Source organism: Microchirus variegatus (assembly GCF_963457635.1).
Source record: "Microchirus variegatus genome assembly, chromosome: 1".
In the NCBI taxonomy this organism is placed as follows: Eukaryota; Metazoa; Chordata; class Actinopteri; order Pleuronectiformes; family Soleidae; genus Microchirus; species Microchirus variegatus.
In genome coordinates this window covers 9,692,339-9,713,354 of record NC_139802.1, presented here as the reverse complement: position 1 = coordinate 9,713,354, position 21,016 = coordinate 9,692,339, and the positions used below count along the sequence as shown (strand labels likewise).

The 21,016-nt window shown below is 35.1% G+C and overlaps 1 protein-coding gene across 4 annotated transcripts in view; it reads right to left on the bottom strand.

Moving 5' to 3' along the window:
* LOC310933688 (myelin basic protein-like) overlaps nt 1-21,016 on the bottom strand; it is a gene marked incomplete at its 3' end in the record, with an annotated part of 57,885 nt that overhangs the window by 316 nt on the left and 36,553 nt on the right. The window lies entirely within an intron of this gene.

Genomic DNA, 21,016 nt, shown 5'->3' with positions numbered 1-21,016 from the left:
GGGTCATCTATGGGCTCGGGGGCCTGCATGGCACACAACAAACCACAGCAGCAGCAGCAGCAGCATCAGCACAATAGGCTCTTTTTTAATATGGCTGTGGCCTTCCTGCTGCAGCAGAGACATTAGCAGTACCAGCTTTGTAACTCAGGGCAAATCATGACCTGCTGTAGTCGTAGTACAGGTAGTTTCTAGTGGGTTCACACATTGTCAGAGGATAAAGATCTAAAAAAAAAACTAAAAAACAATAAATCTGTCACCAGTGTTGAAGTTGCACCACCTTTTTTGTAACAGAATGAACCCAACATAAATCATCCTACACTACGATTTATATATTTTTTTGTGTTCCAGTGAGGTGAAAGACACAGCTGCTCCTGTAGAAGATCCACTTTGACAGCGATCCATTAAGCAGCTCCGCTCCCACAGCAAAGGACATCCAGTGCATTCCTGCCTCCGAGACAATATCCACACTGTACTGGCACAAATGGTGTAGCACTACACCAGAGAATCTGCATGCTAATGCTGCTCCAACAGTGGGGTCGTTGTCAGAGCCGCATAGATATGAGAGCGAAAACAAAAGGCCCAGTGTCGTAAAAATAACTCCTATAAGTATGGATTTTCAAGCCAATGCACAGTGACACTTATCTGATTTGGGAGCTGACGAGGCCACGGCCTCTGAGTGCAGAGCTAAGTTCTGCTTCTGTGGTGGTGTGTGTGTGTGTGTGTGTGTGTGTGATGAAGAGTTTCACACTTTGCTGCAATCCTAGATGGAATTACTCCCCAACCATGTATCTGTCACAGCATCATTAGCACACTGATCTAAGTATTATTTGGTCTAGTAACTTACTCAGCTTCATTTCGCTTCTGGCAGATTTGCAAGTCATGTGTCAAATATGGATAGTAAGTAGAAACAAATATGACTCGGGTCTGGAACAGATTTGGTCCTGTGGGGGAGTTGAGCCCTGAGGAGCAGGCATCTGTCACGCCAACATTCAAATATATATAGGTTATATAAATAGGTTTTTGTCACTGTTAATGGAAAAAGAATTCAGCTGTTCCTCCTTTTTATCTAAGGCTTTTAACCGGAGGTGGCGATGAGGGGATGGTGATGGTACACCTGTCGCCACCAGTGTCAGGCAAGTTACAAAGGAAGTGTAGAAAATTACGAATTACATATCACTCCTCAGGACACAGTAATGGGTCGTGGGAAATGTTTTTTGGTTCACAAAATAAATGTGCCCAAATACTTAAGATTGACTAAATGGCATACAATTACATTTGTACAATGTTTGTGTTTTCAGTTCTACACAGTTTTCGAACCTGCAGTGAACTCTGTGGCCTCCACATTTTTTGTTTTTAGGACAGATTGTTCTCTGTCAAATTTTGGACGACGTAGTATAGTATGGCGTTTTGAAAATTTGACCATTTTTTTTCAATTAAACTTTTGATCCAAAATTTGACAAAAACTTCTTATGATACTCCGTCGTCCAAAATTTGACAAATTATTTTGGAAAAAAAACTTTTGGTCCAAAATTTGACAAAAACGTCATGCTATACTATGTCGTCCAAAATCGGAAACATTTTTTGAAAAACATTTTTTTGGTCCAAAACTTGACAAAAACGTCATACTATACTATGTAGTACGTCTAACTATACCATGTCGTCCAAAATGTGACCATTTTTTGAAAAAAATAATTTGTTCCAAAATTTGACAAAAACGACATACTATACTAAGTCGTCCAAAATCGGACAATTTTTTTGAAAAACGTTTTTTTGGTCCAAAACTTGACAAAAATGTCATACTATACTATGTAGTACGTCATACTATAATATGTCTTCCAAAATGTGACAATTTTTTGAAAAAAAAATTTGGTCCAAAATTTGACAAAAACGACATACTATACTATGTCGTCCAAAATCGGACATTTTTTTCGAAAAACGTTTTTTTGGTCCAAAACTTGACAAAAACGTCTAACTATACTATGTAGTACGTCATACTATACTATGTCTTCCAAAATGTGACCATTTTTTGAAAAAAAAATGTGGTCCAAAATTTGACAAAAACGACATACTATACTATGTCGTCCAAAATCGGAAACATTTTTTTAAAAACATTTTTTTGGTCCAAAACTTGACAAAAACGTCATACTATACTATGTAGTACGTCTTACTATACTATGTCGTCCAAAATGTGACCATTTTTTGAAAAAAAATGTGGTCCAAAATTTGACAAAAACGACATACTATACTAAGTCGTCCAAAATCGGACAATTTTTTTGAAAAACTTTTTTTTGGTCCAAAATTTGACAAAAACGTCATGCTATACTATGTCGTCCAAAATCGGAAACATTTTTTGAAAAACATTTTTTTGGTCCAAAACTTGACAAAAACGTCATACTATACTATGTAGTACGTCTAACTATACCATGTCGTCCAAAATGTGACCATTTTTTGAAAAAAATAATTTGTTCCAAAATTTGACAAAAACGACATACTATACTAAGTCGTCCAAAATCGGACAATTTTTTTGAAAAACGTTTTTTTGGTCCAAAACTTGACAAAAATGTCATACTATACTATGTAGTACGTCATACTATAATATGTCTTCCAAAATGTGACAATTTTTTGAAAAAAAAATTTGGTCCAAAATTTGACAAAAACGACATACTATACTATGTCGTCCAAAATCGGACATTTTTTTCGAAAAACGTTTTTTTGGTCCAAAACTTGACAAAAACGTCTAACTATACTATGTAGTACGTCATACTATACTATGTCTTCCAAAATGTGACCATTTTTTGAAAAAAAAATGTGGTCCAAAATTTGACAAAAACGACATACTATACTATGTCGTCCAAAATCGGAAACATTTTTTTAAAAACATTTTTTTGGTCCAAAACTTGACAAAAACGTCATACTATACTATGTAGTACGTCTTACTATACTATGTCGTCCAAAATGTGACCATTTTTTGAAAAAAAATGTGGTCCAAAATTTGACAAAAACGACATACTATACTAAGTCGTCCAAAATCGGACAATTTTTTTGAAAAACTTTTTTTTGGTCCAAAATTTGACAAAAACGTCATGCTATACTATGTCGTCCAAAATCGGAAACATTTTTTGAAAAACATTTTTTTGGTCCAAAACTTGACAAAAACGTCATACTATACTATGTAGTACGTCTAACTATACCATGTCGTCCAAAATGTGACCATTTTTTGAAAAAAATAATTTGTTCCAAAATTTGACAAAAACGACATACTATACTAAGTCGTCCAAAATCGGACAATTTTTTTGAAAAACGTTTTTTTGGTCCAAAACTTGACAAAAATGTCATACTATACTATGTAGTACGTCATACTATAATATGTCTTCCAAAATGTGACAATTTTTTGAAAAAAAAATTTGGTCCAAAATTTGACAAAAACGACATACTATACTATGTCGTCCAAAATCGGACATTTTTTTCGAAAAACGTTTTTTTGGTCCAAAACTTGACAAAAACGTCTAACTATACTATGTAGTACGTCATACTATACTATGTCTTCCAAAATGTGACCATTTTTTGAAAAAAAAATGTGGTCCAAAATTTGACAAAAACGACATACTATACTATGTCGTCCAAAATCGGAAACATTTTTTTAAAAACATTTTTTTGGTCCAAAACTTGACAAAAACGTCTAACTATACTATGTAGTACGTCTTACTATACTATGTCGTCCAAAATGTGACCATTTTTTGAAAAAAAATGTGGTCCAAAATTTGACAAAAACGACATACTATACTATGTCGTCCAAAATCGGACAATTTTTTTGAAAAACTTTTTTTTGGTCCAAAACTTGACAAAAACGTCATACTATACTATGTAGTACGTCATACTATAATATGTCTTCCAAAATGTGACCATTTTTTGAAAAAAGATGTGGTCCAAAATTTGACAAAAACGACATACTATACTAAGTCGTCCAAAATCGGACAATTTTTTTGAAAAACTTTTTTTTGGTCCAAAACTTGACAAAAACGTCATACTATACTATGTAGTACGTCATACTATAATATGTCTTCCATAATCGGACAATTTTTTTGAAAAACTTTTTTTTGGTCCAAAACTTGACAAAAACGTCATACTATACTATGTAGTACGTCATACTATAATATGTCTTCCAAAATGTGACCATTTTTTGAAAAAAGATGTGGTCCAAAATTTGACAAAAACGACATACTATACTAAGTCGTCCAAAATCGGACAATTTTTTTGAAAAACTTTTTTTTGGTCCAAAACTTGACAAAAACGTCATACTATACTATGTAGTACGTCATACTATAATATGTCTTCCAAAATGTGACCATTTTTTGAAAAAAAAAATTGGTCCAAAATTTGACAAAAACGACATACTATACTATGTCGTCCATAATCGGAATTTTTTTTCGAAAAACGTTTTTTTGGTCCAAAACTTGACAAAAACGTCTAACTATACTTTGTAGTACGTCATACTATACTATTTCTTCCAAAATGTGACCATTTTTTGAAAAAACGAATTTGGTCCAAAATTTGACAAAAACGACATACTATACTAAGTCGTCCAAAATCGGACAATATTTTTGAAAAACATTTTTTTGGTCCAAAACTTGACAAAAACGTCATACTATACTATGTAGTACGTCTTACTATAATATGTCTTCCAAAATGTGACCATTTTTTGAAAAAAAAAATTGGTCCAAAATTTGACAAAAACGACATACTATACTATGTCGTCCATAATCGGAATTTTTTTTCGAAAAATGTTTTTTTGGTCCAAAACTTGACAAAAACGTCTAACTATACTTTGTAGTACGTCATACTATACTATTTCTTCCAAAATGTGACCATTTTTTGAAAAAAAGAATTTGGTCCAAAATTTGACAAAAACGACATACTATACTAAGTCGTCCAAAATCGGACAATATTTTTGAAAAACATTTTTTTGGTCCAAAACTTGACAAAAACGTCATACTATACTATGTAGTACGTCTTACTATACTGTCGTCCAAAATGTGACCATTTTTAAAAAAAATTTTTTTTTCAAAATTTGACAAAAACGACATACTATACTATGTCGTCCAAAATCGGACAATTTTTTTGAAAAACTTTTTTTTGGTCCAAAACTTGACAAAAACGTCATACTATACTATGTAGTACGTCATACTATAATATGTCTTCCAAAATGTGACCATTTTTTGAAAAAAAATGTGGTCCAAAATTTGACAAAAACGACATACTATACTAAGTCGTCCAAAATCGGACAATTTTTTTGAAAAACTTTTTTTTGGTCCAAAACTTGACAAAAACGTCATACTATACTATGTAGTACGTCATACTATAATATGTCTTCCAAAATGTGACAATTTTTTGAAAAAAAAAATTGGTCCAAAATTTGACAAAAACGACATACTATACTAAGTCTTCCAAAATCAGACAATATTTTTGAAAAACTTTTTTTTGGTCCAAAACTTGACAAAAACGTCATACTATACTATGTAGTACGTCATACTATAATATGTCTTCCAAAATGTGACCATTTTTTGAATAAAAATGTGGTCCAAAATTTGACAAAAACGACATACTATACTAAGTCGTCCAAAATCGGACAATTTTTTTGAAAAACTTTTTTTTGGTCCAAAACTTGACAAAAACGTCATACTATACTATGTAGTACGTCATACTATAATATGTCTTCCAAAATGTGACCATTTTTTGAAAAAAAAATTGGTCCAAAATTTGACAAAAACGACATACCATACTAAGTCTTCCAAAATCAGACAATATTTTTGAAAAACATTTTTTTGGTCCAAAACTTGACAAAAACGTCATACTATACTATGTAGTACGTCTTACTATACTATGTCGTCCAAAATGTGACCATTTTTAAAAAAAACATTTTTTTTCAAAATTTGACAAAAACGACATACTATACTATGTCGTCCAAAATCGGACAATTTTTATGAAAAACATTTTTTTGGTCCAAAACTTGACAAAAACGTCATACTATATTATGTAGTACGTCTTACTATACTATGTCTTCCAAAATGTGACCATTTTTTGAAAAAAAAATTTGGTCCAAAATTTGACAAAAACGACATACTATACTAAGTCGTCCAAAATCGGACAATTTTTTTGAAAAACGTTTTTTTGGTCCAAAACTTGACAAAAACGTCATACTATACTATGTAGTACGTCATACTATAATATGTCTTCCAAAATGTTTTTTTGGTCCAAAACTTGACAAAAACGTCACACTATACTATGTAGTACCTCATACTATACTATATCTCCAAAATGTGACCATTTTTGGAGAAAAAAAATGTGGTCCAAAATTGGACAAAAACGACATACTATACTATGTCGTTTTTGATTCTGACCAGTTTTTTGGAAAACGTTTTTTTGGTCCAAAACTTGACAAAAACGTCACACTATACTATGCAGTACATCATACTATACTATGTCTCTAAAATGTGACCATTTTTGGAGAAAAAAAATTTGGTACAAAATTGGACAAAAACGACATACTATACTATGTCGTTTTTGATTCTGACAATTTTTTTGAAAAACGTTTTTTTGGTCCAAAACTTGACAAAAACGTCACACTATACCATGCAGTCATCATACTTTACTTTGTCTCTAAAATGTGAGCATTTTTGGAGAAAAAAAATTTGGTCCAAAATTGGACAAAAACGACATACATTTGGACTATGTCGTCCAAAAAGTGATCTTTTTTTATATATATATATATATATTTGTTTGGGCCTTTTTGCCTTTAATGATAGTATAGTGGAGAGAGACAGGAAACGGGAGACAGAGAGATGGTGGATGACACACAGGAAAGACCGCTTGGTGCAGGATTCGAACCAGGATCACCTGCAGCGAGGACTTCAGCTTCAGCATATGAGGATGCTCTACCAAGTGAGCCACCGCTGCCCCCAGAATCTGGTCCAAAACTTGACAAATACGTCACACTATACTATGTAGTACGTCATACTATACTATGTCTCCAAAATGTGACCATTTTTGGAGAAAAAAAATTTGGTCCAAAATTGGACAAAAACGACATACTATACTATGTCGTCCAAAATCTGACCAGTTTTTTGAAAAACATTTTTTTGGTCCAAAACTTGACAAAAACGTCACACTATACTATGCAGTACCTCATACTATACTATATCTCCAAAATGTGACCATTTTTGGAGAAAAAAAATTTGGTCCTAAATTGGACAAAAAACGACATACTATACTATGTCGTCCAAAATCTGACCAGTTTTTTGAAAAACATTTTTTTGGTCCAAAACTTGACAAAAACGTCACACTATACTATGCAGTACGTCATACTATACTATGTCTCTAAAATGTGACCATTTTTGGAGAAAAAAAATTTGGTCCAAAATTGGACAAAAACGACATACTATACTATGTCGTTTTTGATTCTGACAATTTTTTTGAAAAACGTTTTTTTGGTCCAAAACTTGACAAAAACGTCACACTATACTATATAGTACCTCATACTATACTCTGTCTCTAAAATGTGACCATTTTTGGAGAAAAAAAATTTGGTCCAAAATTGGACAAAAACGACATACTATACTATGTCGTTTTTGATTCTGACCAGTTTTTTGAAAAACGTTTTTTTGGTCCAAAACTTGACAAAAACGTCACACTATACTATGCAGTACGTAATACTATACTATGTCTCTAAAATGTGACAATTTTTGGAGAAAAAAAGTTTGGTCCAAAATTGGACAAAAACGACATACTATACTATGTCGTTTTTGATTCTGACAATTTTTTTGAAAAACGTTTTTTTGGTCCAAAACTTGACAAAAACGTCACACTATACTATGCAGTACGTCATACTATACTCTGTCTCTAAAATGTGACCATTTTTGGAGAAAAAAAGATTTGGTCCAAAATTGGACAAAAACGACATACTATACTATGTCGTTTTTGATTCTGACCAGTTTTTTGAAAAACGTTTTTGTGGTCCAAAACTTGACAAAAACGTCACACTATACTATGCAGTACGTCATACTATACTATGTCTCTAAAATGTGACCATTTTTGGAGAAAAAAAATTTGGTCCAAAATTGGACAAAAACGACATACTATACTATGTCGTTTTTGATTCTGACAATTTTTTTGAAAAACGTTTTTTGGTCCAAAACTTGACAAAAACGTCACACTATACTATGCAGTACGTCATACTATACTCTGTCTCCAAAATGTGACCATTTTTGGAGAAAAAAAATTTGGTCCAAAATTGGACAAAAACGACATACTATACTATGTCGTTTTTGATTCTGACCAGTTTTTTGAAAAACGTTTTTTTGGTCCAAAACTTGACAAAAACGTCACACTATACTATGCAGTACGTAATACTATACTATGTCTCTAAAATGTGACAATTTTTGGAGAAAAAAAGTTTGGTCCAAAATTGGACAAAAACGACATACTATACTATGTCGTTTTTGATTCTGACAATTTTTTTGAAAAACGTTTTTTTGGTCCAAAACTTGACAAAAACGTCACACTATACTATGCAGTACGTCATACTATACTCTGTCTCTAAAATGTGACCATTTTTGGAGAAAAAAAGATTTGGTCCAAAATTGGACAAAAACGACATACTATACTATGTCGTTTTTGATTCTGACCAGTTTTTTGAAAAACCTTTTTTTGGTCCAAAACTTGACAAAAACGTCACACTATACTATGCAGTACGTCATACTATACTATGTCTCTAAAATGTGACCATTTTTGGAGAAAAAAAATTTGGTCCAAAATTGGACAAAAACGACATACTATACTATGTCGTTTTTGATTCTGACAATTTTTTTGAAAAACGTTTTTTGGTCCAAAACTTGACAAAAACGTCACACTATACTATGCAGTACGTCATACTATACTCTGTCTCCAAAATGTGACCATTTTTGGAGAAAAAAACATTTGGTCCAAAATTGGACAAAAACGACATACTATACTATGTCGTCCAAAAATCTGACCAGTTTTTTGAAAAACGTTATTTTGGTCCAAAACTTGACAAAAACGTCACACTATACCATGTAGTACCTCATACTATAATATATCTCCAAAATGTGACCATTTTTGGAGAAAAAAAATTTGGTCCAAAATTGGACAAAAACGACATACTATACTATGTAATACCTCATACTATACTATGTCTCTAAAATGTGACCATTTTTGGAGAAAAAAGAATTTGGTCCAAAATTGGACAAAAACGACATACTATACTATGTCGTTTTTGATTCTGACAATTTTTTTGAAAAACGTTTTTTTGGTCCAAAACTTGACAAAAACGTCACACTATACTATGCAGTACGTCATACTATACTATGTCTCTAAAATGTGACAATTTTTGGAGAAAAAAAAGTTTGGTCCAAAATTGGACAAAAAAGACATACTATACTATGTCGTTTTTGATTCTGACAATTTTTTTGAAAAACGTTTTTTTGGTCCAAAACTTGACAAAAACGTCACACTATACTATGCAGTACGTCATACTATACTATGTCTCTAAAATGTGACAATTTTTGGAGAAAAAAAAATTTGGTCCAAAATTGGACGAAAAAGACATACTATACTATGTCGTTTTTGATTCTGACAATTTTTTTGAAAAACGTTTTTTTGGTCCAAAACTTGACAAAAACGTCACACTATACTATGCAGTACGTCATACTATACTATGTCTCTAAAATGTGACCATTTTTGGAGAAAAAAAATTTGGTCCAAAATTGGACAAAAACGACATACTATACTATGTCGTTTTTGATTCTGACCAGTTTTTTGAAAAACGTTTTTTTGGTCCAAAACTTGACAAAAACGTCACACTATACTATGCAGTACGTCATACTATACTATGTCTCTAAAATGTGACAATTTTTGGAGAAAAAAAAGAATTTGGTCCAAACTTGGACAAAAACGACATACTATACTATGTCGTTTTGATTCTGACAATTTTTTTGAAAAACGTTTTTTTGGTCCAAAACTTGACAAAAACGTCACACTATACTATGCAGTACGTCATACTATACTATGTCTCTAAAATGTGACAATTTTTGGAGAAAAAAAAGAATTTGGTCCAAACTTGGACAAAAACGACATACTATACTATGTCGTTTTGATTCTGACAATTTTTTTGAAAAACGTTTTTTTGGTCCAAAACTTGACAAAAACGTAACACTATACTATGCAGTACGTCATACTATACTATGTCTCTAAAATGTGACCATTTTTGGAGAAAAAAAATTTGGTCCAAAATTGGACAAAAACGACATACTATACTATGTCGTTTTTGATTCTGACAATTTTTTTGAAAAACGTTTTTTTGGTCCAAAACTTGACAAAAACGTCACACTATACTATGCAGTACGTCATACTATACTATGTCTCTAAAATGTGACCATTTTTGGAGAAAAAAAATTTGGTCCAAAATTGGACAAAAACGACATACTATACTATGTCGTTTTTGATTCTGACAATTTTTTTGAAAAACGTTTTTTTGGTCCAAAACTTGACAAAAACGTCACACTATACTATGCAGTACGTCATACTATACTATGTCTCTAAAATGTGACCATTTTTGGAGAAAAAAAATTTGGTCCAAAATTGGACAAAAACGACATACTATATACTATGTCGTTTTTGATTCTGACCAGTTTTTTGAAAAACGTTTTTTTGGTCCAAAACTTGACAAAAACGTCACACTATACTATGCAGTACGTCATACTATACTATGTCTCTAAAATGTGACCATTTTTGGAGAAAAAAAATTTGGTCCAAAATTGGACAAAAACGACATACTATATACTATGTCGTTTTTGATTCTGACCAGTTTTTTGAAAAACGTTTTTTTGGTCCAAAACTTGACAAAAACGTCACACTATACTATGCAGTACGTCATACTATACTATGTCTCTAAAATGTGACCATTTTTGGAGAAAAAAAATTTGGTCCAAAATTGGACAAAAACGACATACTATACTATGTCGTTTTTGATTCTGACAATTTTTTTGAAAAACGTTTTTTTGGTCCAAAACTTGACAAAAACGTCACACTATACTATGCAGTACGTCATACTATACTATGTCTCTAAAATGTGACAATTTTTGGAGAAAAAAAATTTGGTCCAAAATTGGACAAAAACGACATACTATATACTATGTCGTTTTTGATTCTGACCAGTTTTTTGAAAAACGTTTTTTTGGTCCAAAACTTGACAAAAACGTCACACTATACTATGCAGTACGTCATACTATACTATGTCTCTAAAATGTGACAATTTTTGGAGAAAAAAATGAATTTGGTCCAAACTTGGACAAAAAAGACACACTATACCAGGGGTCACCAACCTTTTTGAGACAGAGAGCTACCTTAAGGGTAAAAAATAATATGGAGGGCTACCACATTAACATTTTATGCACCATTTTTTTACCATTTAAAGGGACACTGTGTAGTATTTATGGGTTTATATAACCCAAAATCCACTTTTTTATACATATTATGTGCTCCTGCATTGTCAAGTCGCTGTATAATAGTTTTTGTTTCATTTTCGTAGTGTTTCAAAAAGTCATGTAAAATAACATGGTCGCGGGCTGCGGTTGCATAGCCACTGTTAGCAGCGAGACGCCATGTTTCTACCGGAGCCTGTGAGGACAAACGCGAGAGAATATCAAAGATATTTTACTGAGCCATCATACGGATACATGCAAGTGAGGTGAAGTGAAGTGAGCTCGCGGGCACCCTATTGGCTGCCTGCGGGCTACCAGGTGCCCGTGGGCACCACGTTGGTGACCCCTGTACTATACTATGTCGTTTTTGATTCTGACAATTTTTTTGAAAAACATTTTTTTGGTCCAAAACTTGACAAAAACGTCACACTATACTATGCAGTACGTCATACTATACTATGTCTCTAAAATGTGACCATTTTTGGAGAAAAAAAAGTTTGGTCCAAAATTGGACAAAAACGACATACTATACTATGTCGTTTTTGATTCTGACAATTTTTTTGAAAAACGTTTTTTGGTCCAAAACTTGACAAAAACGTCACACTATACTATGCAGTACGTCATACTATACTATGTCTCTAAAATGTGACCATTTTTGGAGAAAAAAAATTTGGTCCAAAATTGGACAAAAACGACATACTATACTATGTCGTTTTTGATTCTGACAATTTTTTTGAAAAACATTTTTTTGGTCCAAAACTTGACAAAAACGTCACACTATACTATGCAGTACGTCATACTATACTATGTCTCCAAAATGTGACCATTTTTGGAGAAAAAAAGTTTGGTCCAAAATTGGACAAAAACGACTTAATATACTATGTCGTCCAAAAAGTGATCTTTTTTTATATATATATATATATATATATATATATTTGTTTGGGCCTTTTTGCCTTTAATGATAGTATAGTGGAGAACGACAGGAAACGGGAGACAGAGAGATGGTGGATGACACACTGGAAAGACCGCTTGGTGCAGGATTCGAACCAGGATCACCTGCAGCGAGGACTTCAGCTTCAGCATATGGGGTAGATGCTCTACCAAGTGAGCCACCGCTGCCCCCAGAATCTGGTCCAAAACTTGACAAAATCGTCACACTATACTATGTAGTACGTCATACTATACTATGTCTCTAAAATGTGACAATTTTTGGAGAAAAAAAAGAATTTGGTCCAAACTTGGACAAAAACGACATACTATACTATGTCGTTTTTGATTCTGACAATTTTTTTGAAAAACGTTTTTTTGGTCCAAAACTTGACAAAAACGTCACACTATACTATGTAGTACCTCATACTATACTATATCTCCAAAATGTGACCATTTTTGGAGAAAAAAAATTTGGTCCAAAATTGGACAAAAACGACATACTATACGATGTCGTTTTTGATTCTGACAATTTTTTTGGAAAAACGTTTTTTTGGTCCAAAACTTGACAAAAACGTCATACTATACTATGCAGTATGTCTTACTATACTATGTCGTCCAAAATGTGACATTTTTTTTGAAAAACGTTTTTTTGGTCCAAAACTTGACAAAAACGTCACACTATACTATGTAGTACCTCATACTATACTATATCTCCAAAATGTGACCATTTTTGGAGAAAAAAAATTTGGTCCAAAATTGGACAAAAACGACATACTATACTATGTCGTTTTTGATTCTGACAATTTTTTTGAAAAACGTTTTTTGGTCCAAAACTTTACAAAAACGTCACACTATACTATGCAGTACGTCATACTATACTATGTCTCTAAAATGTGACCATTTTTGGAGAAAAAAAAGTTTGGTCCAAAATTGGACAAAAACGACATACTATACTATGTCGTTTTTGATTCTGACAATTTTTTTGAAAAACGTTTTTTGGTCCAAAACTTGACAAAAACGTCACACTATACTATGCAGTACGTCATACTATACTATGTCTCTAAAATGTGACCATTTTTGGAGAAAAAAAATTTGGTCCAAAATTGGACAAAAACGACATACTATACTATGTCGTTTTTGATTCTGACAATTTTTTTGAAAAACTTTTTTTGGTCCAAAACTTGACAAAAACGTCACACTATACTATGCAGTACGTCATACTAAACTATGTCTCTAAAATGTGACCATTTTTGGAGAAAAAAAATTTGGTCCAAAATTGGACAAAAACGACATACTATACTATGTCGTTTTTGATTCTGACAATTTTTTTGAAAAACTTTTTTTGGTCCAAAACTTGACAAAAACGTCACACTATACTATGCAGTACGTCATACTATACTATGTCTCTAAAATGTGACCATTTTTGGAGAAAAAAAATTTGGTCCAAAATTGGACAAAAACAACATACAATACAATGTCGTTTTTGATTCTGACAATTTTTTTGAAAAACGTTTTTTTGGTCCAAAACTTGACAAAAACGTCATACTATACTATGCAGTATGTCTTACTATACTATGTCGTCCAAAATGTGAAATTTTTTTTGAAAAACGTTTTTTTGGTCCAAAACTTGACAAAAACGTCATACTATACTATGCAGTACGTCATACTATACTATGTCGTCCAAAATGTGACCATTTTTTGAAAAAAAAATTGGTCCAAAATTTGACAAAAACGACATACTATACTATGTCGTCCAAAATCTGAATTTTTTTTTGAAAAACGTTTTTTTGGTCCAAAACTTGACAAAAACGTCACACTATAATATGCAGTTCGTCATACTATACTATGTCTCTAAAATGTGACCATTTTTGGAGAAAAAAAATTTGGTCCAAAATTGGACAAAAACGACATAGTATACTATGTCGTTTTTGATTCTGACAATTTTTTTGAAAAACTTTTTTTGGTCCAAAACTTGACAGAAACGTCACACTATACTATGCAGTACGTCATACTATACTATGTCTCTAAAATGTGACCATTTTTGGAGAAAAAAAATTTGGTCCAATATTGGACAAAAACTACACAATACTATGTCGTTTTTGATTCTGACAATTTTTTTGAAAAACGTTTTTTTGGTCCAAAACTTGACAAAAACTTCATACTATACTATGCAGTATGTCTTACTATACTATGTTGTCCAAAATGTGACAATTTTTGAAAAAAAAATTTGGTCAAAAATTTGACAAAAACGACATACTATACTATGTCGTCCAAAATCTGACATTTTTTTTGAAAAACGTTTTTTTGGTCCAAAACTTGACAAAAACGTCATACTATACTATGCAGTACGTCATACTATACTATGCAGTACGTCATACTATACTATGTCGTCCAAAATGTGACCATTTTTTGAAAAAAAAATTTGGTCACAAGTCACTTGTAGCGGAAGTCCCGCCTCCACTCTCTCCGCTTCGTCTGCTACGGCCGCGGTAGCTCGCCCTCTCCCTCGCCTCACGAACCTCATCTGCTGACACGGAGAAAGACGACGAGGACGACATTTGACCAGCTGCGGTTACCGTAGCGCTCAGGGAAGGGAGGGGGTGAGCAGAGCAGCAGGTCTTTGTTGTAAATTTCAGCCTCTCCTCTAGATGTCACCATAAACTACTTACTTCCCCTTTAAAGATTATCGAGGATATTGGAGCGATGTCGACGGCAGGACCTGCCAGTCATTGAGAAAAAAATGGGCTCAATCATGGGCTCAGTGGCCAACAGTAAACAGAGACTTATTGCCAACAGTGAGGGTAATTACTGTTCTCTACATATTCACAGTGTTTGACGGGTCTGTGACAAGTCTAGTGGGAATGCTTCACAGCAGGCAAAATAAATTCAAACTCACTTTATGAGGAACACCCGTGTACCTGCTTTGTCCTGTTTACATTATCATTAACTGAACTTAAAATGGGGAGAAAAAACGAATAGTCAGTTGGCAAAAAAACATCCCAGAACAGCAGAACATGCCTACAGCAGAGGACGAATATACTGTATCAGGTTCCAAGAACAGAAACCTGAGGCTGCAGTGGACACACAAACACTCTCTCAAACGCTGGACAGTTGACAACTGATCTGATGAATCTGGATGATTTCTGCGGAGCATGAATCCAACCGTCGGTGAGAGGAACATTTTCTGGGCTGAAACATATATAGACTCGCTGTTTTAACAATGCTATAACGTAGGGAATCCGAGAGCAGCCAAGGTTGCTACTATAATTTTTGTTCAGTCCGTTATCTAGAGATCACGGAATAATGAATTATATTATCCATCAATCCATTATCTACTGTTTTATCTTCCATAGCTGACATAGGGCGATAGGCAGGGTACACCCTGGACAGTTCGCCAGTCCATCACAGGGCCACATATAGAGACAAACAACCATTCACAAACAACCATAGAGTGACCAATTCACCTAATCCACAAATCAGCATATTTTTGGAACCCGGGTCTGCTTGTTGCAAAGGGCCACTAAAATATCAATAAAATACAAATTGCAGGGACATCCACGGAGTTGACAGTCCTCCACGGTCAATAACAGTCCAATATAACACTGCATGAATGCATGTTTTAGTATCATAAAATGTCACATGTTGATGTGCATCTCAGTTCATGAATGGGCTTGAATCCTGCCACGCTCTTGTTAAAGGTGCATTAAGTCAGTCAGGCTTTCAGAATTTCTTATGAACGCACAAACTGATCATAACACAGTACGATGTGGACGATGAATAGTCCGTGATTCAATGGTGACTCGGCCAAGTGCACTGTCCTGGGATTTATCAGAGATATATTGGCGTTTTAGTGAAACCAATAAGTCTATGCTTAGATAACATTGCTTACTCATCTGAATAGCCAAGATAAGATTTATATTTGTGTCCATTACCACCCACCGTTCACAGTTTAAAATAGCAATCAGTGTTGTTTTCATCTCATCTGCAAAAGGAGGTCTATTAAATAGATAGAGAGACCATAATGACCCTTTAATTGCTGTTTGTGATTGTCATCAGCCATTTTCAAATTGTGTTATCTGCTGTTTGTTTTGTCGTTTTGTTTGCAAACCAAACCTCCACCGGGAAAGCATCCTGTTATTAAATGGAACGAAGTAGCGCAGTGTCATCGAAAAAAAGAAAAGATCAATTCAAGTTGGTTTAGATGGGAGTTTAAGGTACATGAGTAAAGAGTGTGATATAAAACAAGTGTTTTATCTGGAGGGGAGAGACAGTGGACAGACAGACAGGCAGTATGCTGCTGAATTACAGGCAACAAGAACTACAACTACTGTACCAGGACCAGTTTGTGATCGACAATGAAGAGAGAGGACAACACGTTATCTTTCTTTGAATCTGCTTGCCTCTAAAGTTCTGTTTATTACTGTGTTGGCATCTAAAACCATTAAATTCACGGTAGTATGGTCAAAAACTATTTTAAAAAAATGGTTAGTGATATTTTGTTGGTATTTACTCTCAGGTCAAATGACTGATGTGGGTGGTGGTCCATTCCATTAATGTTTGTTGTGATCAAAATCCCTCTGTATGCAATTGGACAGACCTATAACCAATCAGACCAATGATCCAGAAGACGTATGCAGAGTGATGGAAATGTCTGTTGTAGTTTTCTAGGATTAGTGAAAACAGGGGGAGTCAAACTCAATCAGAGAAGGAGCCAACATTTAAAACATGATCCAAGTCATGGGCCAAACAAGACACTGACATTTATTGAACAGTCTAAAATCAGAAACACGAAGGGCCACGCAGTTGGTGTAGTGGTTAACACCCTTGCCTTTGCACCAGGAAGACCCGAGTTTGTGACCCGGTTGGAACAAGGATCTTTCTGCATGGAGCATGAAGTAATATGGGGATTCGGTAAATTGGACACTCTAAATTGACCATAGGTGTGAGAGTGGGTGGTTGCTGTTTGTCTCTATATGTGTCCCTGTGATGGACTGGCGATCTGTATTGCCCTATGTCAGCTGAGTTTGGCACAGCTCCCCCCAGCGACTCTCATGTGTGGAGGATAAAGCAGTAGAAGATGGATGGAAGGATGCAGAAAAAATCAAATGCATAAGCACTGACCACTGAGTGTCATTAGAGAAGCTGGGGAGGAGAGGTTGGCACTTATGGATCTAGATCAATGCATTATGGGATTTGTAGTATGAATGATGTGTGTGCTGTTGACCACCAGGCCATTAAAAGTACTCAAATAAAAGTGTATCTTAGGCCAGATGTGGCCCATGGGCCTTGAGTTTGACGTGTCTGCCGTATAATGACTTGAGCCCAGGGTAGCTCCGTGGAGCAAGTCACCGAAAAATGAAAGCAACAGCTGAATCGAAAGACAGCTGCTCTTAGGGGGCGATGTTGGATGAATAGAAAAGCTGCTAGATATTTGCTTCTCAGTTAAGCCAGCCTCTAGTGTACCAGGGAGAAAAAATGCCTTTTTTAAGAGACTGTAGTTGGTCATAACATAATCCTTTGCCAGACGTGTCTGCAGAGCAACTGGGTTCACAGTGGATGAACCACCTGCAATAGGAACAGTGTTAATTGCCTTTTTTTTTAAAGGACTTCACCCCAGTTCTTATCTGCTAATTCTGGTGTGAAAGAGGTGTTGGTTTCTCACAGAATTAGCTAAGTAAGATAAACCTGACAAAATATGTCAGTTTCAGTGGCTGGGTCAGTGACACCAGTGGAACAGTCTGTGCTCCTCGGTGTGCTCCTCTTTTTAATTAGGCCAAAGCTCACAATTATAATCAATCAGACTGACTTGTTTCCTCTGAGGCCGAATCTCCTCTGTAGATTATTGGCAACTGCCATTAGTCAGGCCTGTCAGTCAGTAACAATTTTGCCTTTATAAATGCCAACTCACACCAAACAAGTTTTTCATCAATTTCAATTGAACCTTCTGCTCAGCGTGGCAAATTAGACTCAACTCATAAATGTTTTCGCTGTAATTGAAAGCAATTTCTCAGCAATTAACCGTCGGTTTCCCTGTAACTGCCCTCAGTCAAACTTTGTTGTGTTTGCTTCCCTTGGAAATATTGAAATGAAAAGGGAAATGAGTTTTTCAAGCTTTCCTTATAGAGGCAGGCGGGATGAAAATCCAAATGTTTCTTCTCCCCGCGTGTAGTCATTTCATTACATAAAAAAACAAAACTGTTTTTCCCTCAGCTGCACAGCCATCACTGTTTGGACACTGGTTATGCGAAACAACTTGTAAACAACACTAAGGGCCAATTATCCAGCAGTCTGAAGCATAACAGGGCAGACAGAGGCAGGGTCTGCTGAGAGCACGCTGCCTTCACTTTCTTAGCTCATTTCATAAACGCCAGATTTATTCATGTATTCAAATCTCCAGATAATGATAGTTCCTCAGGACTCTGATTTAGCCGAAGGGCCATAAAGTCGCCAGCAGAGAAACACAGTATGGTCAGGACATGTTGCGCGAGCTCTGTCAAGCTTATCGCAGAGGACGCCTGCCTTTATTGGTACCGAGAGATACTGGCCTCATTCAAAATGTTGTTCACAGCTTCTCATAATGTAGACAAGACACGGTTGTAGTCTGAGGGTGAACCGGATAATGGCTGCTCAAAGCATCTTGAATAATTCACCATGACAACTCCAAGGTGTTTCTATGACAACTAAAGCAGCCCGATAATTCTGCCGAAATTATTGAAGACTATTAATGAGATCCGCTGCCTTCCAGTCTCAGATTATCATGTCCACAATAATTACCGTCACCACCTCTTGTCTCTTTGCACGACACGGGTTAAACAGTTAGGTGAGGACACCAAAAGTGGCCTGTCGGATTTGTTCAGCAGAGAAATTCGGCTCCCTGGAAGAGGGGAAAGATCAGCTGGCCAGATCAGCGGGGAAGAGGTATGCACGGAGTGGGACTCAATCTTCTCATTTTTCCTCCTCCTTCTTCAGTGTGAAGAGGATGTGTAGCTTAGCATCTGGTACAACAACAAGGCCTGTGGTGAAACTGAGGCACGGGAAGCATTTCACTGAAAAAAAAAATACCCATCGCTATGTGGCACCGGACCAAGCCTCCCACCCAGGGGAGAAAAATCCCTCTGTCGTTGCATTCATGGTGGTGCTGAAGCACCCACAGTCCTGGAGAAAAAAGACGCTCTCTGTCTCTGGGACCCCATCTGGCATTCAGGACGTGAGTCCTCCAGAGATTTTTTCAGAGATAAGAGCTGCAACAGAATCACTCCCTTCTTAGAACCCATGCCATGTTCATGACCTCTCAACTCCAGTGTCTTTAAATGAGGAACTGCTGCTGTGATAATAAAGACGATATCCAAGGAAGAGAAAACTCATCATGACAGGTCAAATCAAAACATATGAGGGCCAAACTTGAGACATTGTTATTGAATTTTTCTTTTGAGAATAAAGTTGTAATATTATTCAACCATAATCTCAGATGATCAGCGGCTTTTTTTGTGAAGTTACATTTTGATTTGGGCTTCACAAATAAATAAATACTTTATCTTTTTGGCACCATATTGTATTTACCATCAGGACTTGTTTGGAAGAAACAATCACACAGACTTGGAGGATATAATCTCTTTCTTGGAGGAGGAAATGGCTGGTAGAGGTCGAATGCGAGGATACCGCTTGTTACATCTGTGTGCTGCTGCTATTTAATAATAATACATTAGATAAAGATAAAAAAAAGAAACTAAAATTACGACTTCTTTCTCACAATATTCCAACTTTATTCTCTTCAGTTTGGCCCTACTACTCTGTCATAAAAACAAAACAAAACAAAACAAAAGCAGAGGCACACATTTCCCAGACTGTTCACCTTTAGCTCAATCTTTTTTTCTTGCTACTAATGTTACAAGCTCCATTTTATACACAGCAATGTCACAGCTGTGGTGTTTATCCAACAGCCGGGATTCTAACCTTGAAGCACTAGCAAACAAAAAGGCCCAGACTGTCATCTCTGACTGCTCCTCACATCCATTTGTTTACTGACAAACAGCATCTATTTTCTCTGTGTGTTTTTGTTTTCACTTTTGAAAGCATTTCATCCTCACTTGAAAGTGCAAGGTAAACACATAGAGATAGGCCTTTTGAACACTCTATATCACATCTTAATCACATAAGGGAAAAAAAAACATCCATTAGTATGCATTGTGCATGAGTCCATAAAAAAAGAATAAAAAGTTGAGATGTTCTTACAACTTGCTGGCACTTCCCTGACTTGTGGTTTAATATGATTTAGGGGTTAATAGTGTTTCTCCACAAGCTCACTCACTGAATCTTAATGTTAAATCTTTTGAATCAGTTCAGCATGACGCATCAACACAGCACTACAGTATATCTCTTTCATGACTGACGAGTTTGTGGGGGATTTGTATTTCATTTCATTTTTCATTTGGATAGGTGTCTCAAGTAGGACTTGAGAGGAAGAATTAGACCTCAACGTTTGATGGCATCATGCAGCGTTGTGCTTTGGGACCTTCTCTTTCCCATGGAGACACGAGAAGCGGAAAAATGATTTATACACATGTGCTTCAACACGGCGCTGGATGTGACAA